Source organism: Motacilla alba, chromosome 4A (assembly GCF_015832195.1).
Source record: "Motacilla alba alba isolate MOTALB_02 chromosome 4A, Motacilla_alba_V1.0_pri, whole genome shotgun sequence".
Lineage (NCBI taxonomy): Eukaryota > Metazoa > Chordata > Aves > Passeriformes > Motacillidae > Motacilla > Motacilla alba.
The window spans coordinates 17,036,621-17,049,243 of record NC_052045.1 but is presented as its reverse complement, the minus strand read 5'-3'; positions in this window follow the sequence as shown (position 1 = coordinate 17,049,243).

Sequence of the window (12,623 nt, the reverse complement as noted above, 5' to 3'; positions counted from 1 at the left end):
TAAAATCACAGAATCACAGCATATTTAGGGCTGGAAAGGACCTAGAAGTCAACTTGGGCACCTCTGTCTTTTCTCATTGGCCTCACACTGTCATTTTCTCAGACTTTAAATTCAGTTTTGTTGCTGATATCATGGCACCTGAGTTCCCACTGATCCTTAAGACAGAATATCATATTTACCAGGAATTGTATCCATTTTTTTCCACTCTGATCCTCCTGAAAGCTTTCCTACTCAAGTATGACTTTACCAATACCTCATGTATTTCTCTCCCTCAATTATGAACAGATTTACACGCTGAAAATTGCTGCTGGCAGGAGCTGTGTGTCAGCAATTAGGTGTCACCTCTGTGCCCTGCAAAATGCTCTTAAAGACTGCAACACTGAGCAGTGTTGCTGCATCAGGTGACTCAAGAAATCAGCAGCTTATTATTTCCTGAAATGAACTGGAAAATGTTAGTTGTAAGAGACAAATAAGAAATAAAATCCCGTGACAGTTTCTTAAAGCCTGCAAAATAGGGAAATATTGCACAGTGAAATCAAATTTTGTATATAAAAACATTTTGATATAGAAAATGTTTTGAGTTTCATTTTATTTGCCCAAATAATCACTTGCAGGAAAAGAAAATTGAAGTACAGAGATGAGACTGCAACTTTTCATGCAGATACAAAACAGGAGAACTTGGAAAGGGCCCAGAGTGGGCAACTGAAAACTGCAGGTTCCAGAAGTATTTTCTATTTTAGCTAAAGGATACAGCCTTGTATCAGAAACAGTTTGTTTCTCATTTTTTGGATGACCCTTTCCCAAATTTCCAGCAGGGAAAGCTACAGCAATAATGATGTTAGTGCAATTGGGGGATCTTTTGGTTTGTTTTTTGGTTTGTTGGTTTGGTTTTTTGTTGTTGTTTGTTTGCTTTTTTGTTTGTTGGGGGGGTTGTTGCTGCTGTTGCTTTTTTGAGTTTTTGTTTGGCTTTTTGGGTGGGGGGGGTGGGTTGAGAATGGAATTTAAAGAAAACTTGATTTTATGTTGAAACCCTGAGTGAAGCAGCCAGCTGGTTTCACTGGCTCTGCTGCAGGGCTGGCAAGATCCAGAGCAGCCAGGAGAAGAGCAACTGAGCCAGTTTTGAGATACATTTATTGCAACTGCACAGGGTGAGCCACTTCTGCAAAAATACTGAGTTCTATTAATGTGCAAGAATGCATTTAGTGCATTGGCTTTTCAAAGCTTGCCTGAACTGTGATGCAGCAGCTGAGAAAAGGCAGGTAAAGCTCATTAATCTTATTAAACAGTTTAAATTCTCTGCAGGTGAAGACTTTTCAGGCTGAACCTGAAGCTCAGTGTTGCTGCTGTTAGGAATGATGCATCCCTACACCTTCCCCTCCCCTTTTGCATTTACACTCGGAGCAATTGTGTAATGAAACATCATTTCTGTGTACAGTGGTGACCTCCTGGAGGGTTGGGTGACAGAATGTTCATTTGTATGTAATCAGCCCAAAAAGGCATGTTGTCCCATGACTAAAAAAAAGGTAAAAGAGTCACTAATGTGGTCTTTTAGCCCAAACAGAGTTTAATACCCAGGGTTTTTTTTTTTTTTTTTTATCTGAGATCAACTTTATTATAATACAGTAATTACACGGGGGGGGAAAAAAGTGATGGTGATAATGTCAGGCACATTTAACCTCCCTCGGTGTCCCATGATTCCCAGCACTGAGGGCTCCAGGAAAGGCCTCCCCTGACTTCCTGATAACTGGATGAGTGATTATCCCCCGTGTTAATGGGCAGTGATAGAGCAGAGCCCTCCACATGGGCAGAATATTCATGAGGGGGCTGCACCAGCCGAGATAAGGGGGGGAGATGCCACCAGCAATCACTTATGAGAGCACCAGGGAAGACTGGGGGACACTGAGGCAGACCTGGGGGCTCTGGGTGAGGGTGACAGCAGGACAGAGCCACGGCTGGCATTTGGGGACAGGGACTGAGCCCAGGGCTGGGCTTTACCAGGGATGAGTGTTTGGCACCACGTCCTGCTGGTGGAAGGTGGCCCTGCGCACCAGGCAGGGACTGGGGGATCTTTAGGGTCCCCTCCAACCCAAACCATTCCATGATGCCATGGCAATTTCAGCTGCCATGTGTGAGATTTGGCCCCCCTGGAATCACAGCCCCAAATCTGTGCAAGCAGGCAAAGCTCTTGCCGAGGTCCAGGTGCACTGCAGTGGCTTTCTGGGGAGGAGAACTGTCCCCACACCTGAAGGGCTGCCCTTTATCAGACTATCAGGGAATCTTTAGGTCAAGGTTTTCAAGAGGGGACTGGCATTACTTTCCTTTGTCATTCTATTTCAACATTTTCTTCCCAAATGAGATGGAAACACTGATATTTGTAAATATTCCCACATCAATAATCTGAAAAATGTGCAATTTGCCAGTCAAATGTTCTGAGGATTTTGAGATGTGCTATTTAATTGGTTTTGGTTAGCATTTCTCAATATTTTAAAACATTTATTTCTTAAGAAGAAGTAAGTTATGAAAGGAAATGTCATGTTGGTAACTGTGAAATTTCTTGGCTAAATTCATACATGTGAGGCACTCTCACGTTCTGTTTTAACAAATTGATTCCCTCTTAGACCAATCACACTTTGGAAAAGAAACTGATGATCATGGTTCTTCCTAAAGCAGCTCTTCTGACCACACAGAACAAGACTCCAGTGAGTTATGGTGATGGGAAATGGGGTGTTCCAGGTCATGTTAATGGCTCCTCCATTCTCTGCTGTGTTCCTTCCATTCAAAGTCCTTTTCAATGGCAATATTATGCACTGAAATAACTTGTGTAATGTGATCAGCTCAGCCAGGACCAGCTACGATCCACATTGCTTTGACAACAATCTCACTTCTTGACACTGATTTTAAGTGAAAAATTTGTTTCTTATTACACAGACTTCTGTTGGTTAAAAAAACCACCAAAACAAAACAAAAACCAAGAAAAAAAAAACTTTTTTTTTCCTATGACAGATTTTTGCTTTCATTAAAATATATATATATAGACTCTTTCCAGCAAACACATATATTTGGGGGAAAAAACCCCAAACCAACCAAACAACCAAAAACGTACCTCCCAAAACCACTTTCCTTTCTAATCCTATTCCACTGAAATAAAACACCAAAGCTGAATGCTTTTCTCCCAGCCTGGAAAATACCAAAGCTGAGAAGGTTTCATCCCAACGTGAAACTAAATCTGAGCTGGCTGACCTGCAGTTCTGCTGAACCCCTACCAACCTTAATCAAAACAACTTCAGCCACCACCAGACCTGGAAGGATTAGTGTTCAAGCAGCTACAAATTGATGGAAATTCATGAGGTAACTCACATGGACAGGCAAAGCAACAGATTCTCACAGTGCCAGGCTGAAACCCAGATTTAAAAATGTGTGGTCAGTGAATTGGAAGGTTTTTGTCTTCTCCGAGAGGAAAATGCCTGCCTGGTGTAGAGGCAGCACGGAGGGGTGGCTCCACCTGCACACCTCCTGTGTGCTGTTCTTCTGGCACTGCCACCAAAAGCAGGCCAAGGACCAGCACAAAAATGTGACCACGTTTCTCTTCACAGAGAAAAGCAAGGCACAACTTCCCAAGGATATTTTCTGGGAATCGCAGCGAGGAACCTCAGAGAAAGAAAAAACAATTCTCACCTCAATTGCTGCGCCTCTCGTTGTGCACAAGTGGAATGCATTGTGGAAGATTGTTTACCTGAAAAGAATTAGTAATATAGTGTAATATGATATAGAATAATATAGTACAATGAAGTAACTAATTAGCCTTCTGACATCAATAGAGTCAGAGACATCATTTCTCCCTTCATCAGGGTTGCTTTATTTTACTATACAAAAACCTTGCCCAGCCCATTCTTGTGCATCCTGCAGAGCCCCTGGAGATGCCATAGTTGGGATACACACACAGGGTGGCTCACGGAAGAGGCTGAAGATTTCTCAGGATGCCAAGTCCTGAGCACTGGAGGGGCTGGGCTGAGTGTGGATATTCTGTGACAGTTTCCAGCATTTCAGCCCCACAGCTCAGGTGGAGCTGAGGGCTCTGCACATCTACCCACAGCACCAAACAAGATTTAACCTTTCTTTACACTCAGCAAATACGTTTGATTCTTCTTTTTCTCTCTGTATCAATAGAAACAAAATTTTTGTTATTAATAAAAAAAAAAAAGTACCAGATTTGAAAACTATTTCTGTAGAAATCCTTTATCTGCCTCCCTTCAGAAGTGCAGCAAATCCTAATATGATTTATCGAAAGTCCTTGCTTCCAAAAGGCATTGTGGCCACTGAAATAATGAACTACTTGAAAGTCACATTTAATTTACTTCCAAAGAAACAAGCTAGCATTGCTCAAGGTTGCTGGGGAAACAGGAAAGCTGCTTTAGATCAGTTTGCAGCAGAGAAGACTTGCTGATATTCTGCAATATTCTGCAATTTGTACATGTTCACCATAACTTTACCATTCTCTTATTTTCAGAAACCCATTTCTGATTTCGTGCTAAATATTCATCTTCGTTCCCACACATGGCCTTGTTTTCAGTTGTGGATTCAGATTCATAAATCTGACCTAAAAATAAGCTGGTTTATCACAGCTGTGTACATGTTTCTTCTTTGGGGGCCCATTTATCAAAGAATGCATCCAATTTCAGCCCAAGAGAAGCCCACAGTAGGCAGAAAAATCTCATTTCTTGGGAATCTACGGTGCCAACCTTGTTTGCAATTTCAGGTGATCAGACTCTTCCCAAAATCTTTTATTGGCTGCCCTTAGACTTTCGTGCTTTAAAGAAAAGTTGTAATAATTCCCAGAGTTGTAAAATTCGGTTAGAGCATTCACTTAGTGCTCGGCCATGAAGAAAAAGAAAATCACATTTGAGAGCCACACGCACAAGTGGAGTTCTGCTAATCCTTCTCCTGGAGACAAATCAGGAGCCCCTTTTCCAGCAGTTGCAGTGCACAGATGTGATTTGACATGTACATATCCAATTTTATCCCAATTTACTCCAAGATGCAGTGGGGGAATGAATGGACCAACAGAGAAATGGGGAAGTGTGGGGTTTCACCCCCGGATTGGGATGACCCCGAAAGATGGAAAAGTCCCTCCTCCAACCCGTGCCTTCGAAGAAAGACTCAGTAGTCCTCTGTTGTCTGTTCTCAAGGTTGTTTATTGTTGGTTATCTACAAGATTCTTCTCCCTGAACTGCTGTGGCCCGTTCAGCAGGTCAGACAAAGGCACTCTCTGCCCTCCCAGGAGGCTGGTGCCATCTTTTATATCATATATTACGTACTACATGTTTATGCTTTTTCCCCAATACCTACTATCTATATTGAATGGTGACTTTCTACTCCAAACCAATCTGTGAGTGCCAACATCACCAAAGACATGGAGGCTAGGAAGGAGAAAGAAAGAGGACAGGGCACACCCAAATCCCTCCATCTTAGAACCCCTGACCCCCATGTACAAAACTTGGACCCCTGCGTACAAGGCTTAAAACCCCCCTGTACAGCACTCAGAAATCCTACCCTTTACTTCGTGACTACTTCTACTATACTATCTAAACTTTTGTGTGTGTGGCTTGTAATTCTTCATACAGAGTTGGTAATTTGTTCCATGGGCTAAGATCAAAACCCCACGTGTGTCTTTGGCTGCATGCCAGGGTCTCAGAGCCCCCTGCCAGCGGCTCTGGCCATCCAGGGCACCCAGAGGAGAATCCTGGGTTCCGACAGGGAAGCCTGTCCTTGGCAGTGAGGGAAGATAAAGCAGGTCTGCACTGCTCCTCCGAGAAGAGTTTTCTCACAATATCCGATTTTATCCAAGAGATCAATCTCCTAAAACCAGGCCACATGAGTTTCATGTGTCGGGATAAAAGAATGATCTGTGCATCGTTGTTTAATAATGAAATCATTTAACTTTTGGAGTCCCAGGATTACAGCAAGCACAAATTAAGTTCAAAATTAACAAAGGAAAATATTCACCAAAATTGAAGTGCTTAAAATTGACGGCATTGAGCTCAGATTGCTCTCAGTCTCACAGAAACACAATTTAGAAAATAGCCTAAAACAAGAGACACAGAATATGTCTGATGTAGTTGCACCTCATGTCTTGGTTTGTTACAGATGCTTAGGCAGTAGGGGATGTGTTTTGAAATATCTACCAGAAAACCCCCAGTTTTTCTACCAACACACTTTTAGTCCAGCTCTTGAACATAAAATTTCATCCCTACCCACTTTGCTTGGTTTTATTCATTAATTTTCCTCCATGCAGCTCATCAAAGTGCTTTTATATATTTTTTTTTTCCTTTGCCTAATTATACATTTTGAGACTTTTGGTGACATTCCATCAGATGCTTAGTGAATTTTGTTCTGGTTCAAAAGCACTGTATTCTTTAAGATACCAGACTGACATTTTTGACTGAACACTATATATATCTATCTATATATCTATATATCTATATATCTACCTATCTATATATCTATATCTATGTCTCTGTGTGTTTATTTATTCGTTTGTTTGTTTATTTACTTGTAATTATTTAATTTTATTTTATTCTATATTTTTATTTTTATTAAATAGATTATATACAATATATAGGCTCTTATACAATAAATATAATATAATATAATATAATATAATATAATATAATATAATATAATATAATATAATATAATATAATATAATACAGTATAAGTTATATACTATAAGTTATACTATATATTATCTATTCTATATGATTATTTTATTATATATTTTATATATATTTTATAAAATACGTTTATATATATATATGTTTTATTTTTATATATATTAAAATGTATTAAAATATATAATTCAGTCAAAACTGTCCCTCTGATACCTTAAAGAATACAGTGATTTTAAACAGGAGCAAAATTATATAGGTATATAAAAACTATATGTTATATATATACATATCTATGTATAAATATAAAAATATACACACACACACACACACACACATATATATATATATATATATATATATAGACACACTTTTAAAAAAATTATTTCTTTAAATCATGGTGCTTTAAGTCCAGTGCGATGACCTGAAGAGAGAAGAAAGCAGAGGGGTGCCAAAGGTAAGGAAGTGAGAGTGGAGGTTTGGACCAGGTCAGCTTAGAATGGCCAGTGAGTAACAGAAACAAGGAGGATGGAGAGGAAAAGTCTGTGAGAAACTGAAGATAAGGGAAAAAATGGCTTGTTGACAAAAGGCCGATCTTAGAAGAGAAAGGTTTACTCTCGTGCTCTCCAAGGCTGCAGCGCCCGCAGGGGTGCGAGCAGGGAATGTCTCCCTGGCCCAGGGCATGCGTGCCTCCCTGCAGCGCCGCTGCGGCTCGCTGCCCATCCCTCGCCCCTGGAAATGCTGGGGGCAGGAAAACACACCCCGCCAACCGGTACGGCAGCAGGGGACCGGGTGAGACCCTGGGCAGCTCGGTCCTGCTCCATCCGAGAACAGCTTTTATATTCCGAAGAGTTGTCGCCTAAAACTTTCACAGCTGGCAATGTCCTTCCCTGATTTTCAGCTACAGGAAGAGACACAGAACAGAGAGAGCTCTGGGAAGGAGAAGAAAAATGGAGATGCAAAGGGAAGCTTTAGGACAAAAAAAACACAAAAAACAAACAAACAAAAAAAAAACCACAAAACCCCCCCCACACACACAAAAAAAAAAACCAACAAAAAACCCCAAACCAACAACAAAAACCAAAACAAAACCCAAAACCCACAGTTAATAAAAGAGAATAAGATCAGGAGCTAATTAGGTCCAGTCAGTGCCCAAGCTGACTCACCAAGGGTCAGTGCTGCCAAACTTAGCTTTATTATACAGTAAAATCATTGTATTTTATATTGATTGTGATTTTATCTGATGTGTGCTAGCTACTGTGAGGTAGCTAACTCTGAACAACAACTTACTTACCTTAAAGCCTTATTAATAAGGGTGATGCAAAATATGAGTTGGTTTTCTGGCCCCAAAAGCAAGCAGTTCCACCAAGAAAAGTACTGCCCTGTCATCTTTAAGACCATTCATCAGATATTTGGAAGATAGCCGTGTTTTCTTGAGGGAAAACCTCTCACGGCTGCCACTGCTCAGAAAGCACCATCTGATAATACTTTTATATTCAGAATAGTTTTCACCTAAAACTTTCACAGTTGGGAATGTCCTTCCCAGATTTTCATCTACGGAAAGAGACACGGAACAGAGAGAGCTCTGGGAAGGAGAAGAAAAATGGAGATGCAAAGGGACGTTTTAGGACCAAAAAACAAAACAAAACAAAACAAACCCCAAACAAACAAAACAAAAAAAACCCCCAAACAAACAAAAAACTCAAAACAACCAAAGTTGCCAAGTATAGGTTGGTCATTCCCTGGTAGCAAATTTAGAGCATAACCATCCACTCCAAGCTGAGGAGTAAACCCATTAGCACTGACAAACATTACCTGCTGGAATAAATACAGGTATTTATAACAGCATCAAGAGACCCTATTAAGAGATTCCTGAGAAATCTGAATTTTATACCAGGAAAACTCCACTTATCTACTGTGAAAACAAATCCGTGGAGTGCAGACTCCTTCATGCCTGTGGCCCTAAGAATTACACAACTGTGAATAATCACACTCAGAACAGGGCAAAACTGGGTAATTACCATCTCCATATTGTATTTTTGTACAAATTAGTATATCCTGCATCTCTTTGGAAGGAACATGAGGCATATGGTTTAGTGCTGTGTTGTAGACCCAGCAGACAATGAACTGATCCCTCATGAGAACACAGCAATGCAGAGTGTTGCCTTGTGTCAACAGGAAAAAAAAGAAAAAAGGAAGAAAAAAAGAAGAAGGAAAAGAACAAAATGACCAGGGAAAGCATGAAATTCAATGGAGAAAGTGTTTTAATTGCACGGAAAAAGAAATACTAATATGGGGGGGAAAAAAGCTCTTCTGTGAAATTGAGGGTGTATAACAGATAACAGAAAATATTAAAAAAAAAAAGCCACAAATTCTCCTTGGTAATGTCAATTTAATTGAAAATGCTGCTGAATCTGCCCGTATTACATGAGTGTGCATGTTGAGATTGGTGTGTCCATAAAGGCACTCCAAGAGGAGCACACAATGCCATGCTAATAGGGTTAGGTGCTCAGAATATAAGGTAACATAAGTGCCATTTGATGCAAGAGTTGCTAGGGAAGGCTATTTTTTTTTTTTTTCCAGCCTGTTAATTAAGTGAATTTAGTGCTTTTGAAAGGTGCCAGATTGACAATGGCGGGACCGAAGTCCCCTATTCAGGGAGCAGCAGAGCCGGGCGGAGCTGCCCCCCAGCCTTGACCCCAGGGCTCACCTCCAGCGCTGAGCCGGGCCGGGGCTGCTCCCAGCTCCCTCTCCCCTCTCTGCTGATCAACCTGCTAATTAGGGCCGATCGGCAGCCGGGGTTTTGTACCCGGACACCTGTCCATTAGCAATCCGACCGGCTTTCCAAAGAGTTAAAACCAGAGCAAAATTATATCTCTATCTATCTATCTATCTATCTATCTATCTATCTATCTATCTATCTATCTATAATTTATATAATTTATATTTATATTTAATGTATAATACCTAATCTGGATATAATACATAATATATAATACATAACATATAATATATAATATATACACTATAATATATAATATATAATATATAACATATTATATATTATATATTATATATTATATATTATATAATACATAATACATAATATGTAATCTATATTATATATTATATAATACATATTATATAATACATATTATATAATACATAATATATAATATATATTATATAATACATAATATATATTATTATATAATACATTATATATATTATATATTACATAATATATAATATATAATATATAATATATATTACATAATATATAATATATATTATATAATATATAATACGTAATACGTAATACATAATATATAATATATATTATATAATATATAATATATAATGTATTATGTATTATATTATATATCTCATAATGTATAAGATATATTATATATTATATAAAATATATAAACATGTAAAAATAGAGAAATTAATGTATAAATAAATATAATATAGATCTATATTATATATAATATAAATCAATGTATTTATTAATATTTATGTGTTTTTTAATTTCATTAAATCATGGTGCTTTTACCCAGTAGGATGAACTGAAGAGAGAAGAGAGCAGAGGGATGCCCAGGGAGGGGATAACTGGGGAGGGGATTTTCCAGTGCTGCTGACTCATGGTGGAGGCAATAGGGACAGGAAAGGCAGCTCAGGGTCTGGGTCTCACACAAATTTGGTTTTTTAAGGGACTACATGGGAATAATGATTTTTTAGAAATATGATGTCCATCCAGCTGCCTTGGTGCCTCCTTTTCCAGAACTCTCCTTCTTGACTTCTGCTGTTGAATGGGAATTCTTTCTTGGCTGCTGTTCCGTTTGAAGGGAACATGGAAGGCTCAGGGCAGGCCCAGAGAAAGGCAATCACAATTCCAGCAAAGCAGCTCCTGCTGCCTGAGGCTGATCTAAACCCGGGCAAGGACAGTGCTGGCACAGCCCCCACTTCCCTCTGCCACGGGAAAGGGTGTCCATGTCCATTGGAGCAGTGGGAAGGGTCTGCTGCCGAACAAAACATTCCAAAGGACCAAAGCTGACTCCTGCTTGTTTCATGGGCTGTTTGAGGGCACAGCTTACCATACTGGCTTTGCCAGAACCACTCACAGCCCCTAAGTTTTTGGATAATTGGATGCACATGGTGACATGTCAGATAATTTTTTAATTCTACTTTGATGCAGCTTCTGTTCCCTGGTGATGATAACCATTATCAGTCTAGAGGCAAAAACTCCCTGAAACCCTGAGCTTCTTGGAAATTCTTGCCTGCACTTGATTCAGCAAAAGCAAGTCAAATAAAAATCCCCCTTTAAGTAAGTGAAGAGCTGAGTTGATGGATCTACACTGACTAATATAGCACAGCTCAGGTTGAAATAAAAGATTCTTTAAATGTGTATGTTTTGGGTTGGAATTTTTTTTATCAGAAAGAGCTGACTCCAAAGGGCTGACTCCAAGCCTTTATTCTTTTTCACCTCTGTAAAGGTGCAATAGAGATACAGCAGCTCAGTGTTCTTGACATCAGCAAACAGGCTGAAAAAACATTATCAGGAGAGAGCCAATCTCCCATAACAGTTGAATAGTACTCACCCTGGTGATAAAGGTTTGGGTGAAAGATGAAATGAAAAATGTGTCTATAGCTGCTTGCAGCAAAACCTGCTTTTCTGGAGCACTTTTGCCCCCTGTCTTGAGTGTTCTATTGAATGAATAGTGGATGCTTTGTGTCACTTTGTTGCTGAATGGAGCAGTCTACTTAGCATGAACTTTTGGATGGCCCTACCTTCTGAAATGGTGTGCAGAGGTTTCATGGATTATGCATTAGTCCCATTTAACTTTCCACTTGAAGATAACACGGGCAGCAGCAGGTCTAAGAAAGACTGAGCAGAGAGAGGAAAGCCAGCACCAAAACCCTGAAATTTTTGCTCACAGAAATAATTTCAAGTGTCCCCTGCATTAAAGTGCCTCACCTAGGTGTGATATATGGCATCACCTCTGATGGGGCAGGTGTTTGGTGATATTTCTTCAATTTTTCTCAGCTCTGCTTTGAAAACTGGGAAATCTCCTCTTGGTTACTCCCCAGTGTTTTCAATCTGCAACAACTCCTGTACCTAAACATTCAAACAGTGAAAATCCTGTGCTAGGTCCACTTGCTCTCTTAGCTGAGGTTTCAAAAGATGGGTGTGAGTTAGAAATCCCTTTAAAACTGTGACAGCTACATAAAAATTGTTTTAAAATATGCCTAGCCAACTCAGAATGCCACAAGAATAAGTAATAACAGTTGTTTCTCTTCAGTCTTTTGCATCGAGGTCACGCTGGGGCATCATTCCAGGTTTTTGTTTATTTTCATGGAGCAAATCTTAAAATATTTAAATTAAAAACCAAACCAAACAAACAAACAAACAAACAAAAGCAAAAAAATTTCAACAAATGGTAGGACAGAAAGCCAAGAATACACCAGTATTTTCCAGAATGTAAAACTCGGGATTTGAATACTGCAATAAAATATTCATCTTCCCATTGCACAAAACCAGTCCAGCTCTTATCACTGGTGCTCATCCTAGGAATCATCTCATGGCATTTCCCCCCATAGTGCCCTAGGCATTTTTTTGACATTCCTGGATCGTGGGTTAAATTTTAGAATAAACTGACACGGAATTTTTAGGATGGTGCTGGGAAATAATGAAGTGTTCACCAGAGGAAATGGTCTTCCCACAAAGAGCTGAGTAGCCTGGTGACAATTAAGAGCCATAGTGAAAATTACGAGAGGCATTAAAGGATATCAGTTCTATGAATACTGACGTGGATATTTCTGCCATCAGCTGACAAAAACAAAGTAATTAATTGTTATAGTAAATAAGGTGATGAAGACACACACACACACAGAGCCTGGAATGAAAAAGCAACACATGCAGGATAGGTTCTCTCTTTAAAGAGTCATTCTCAATGC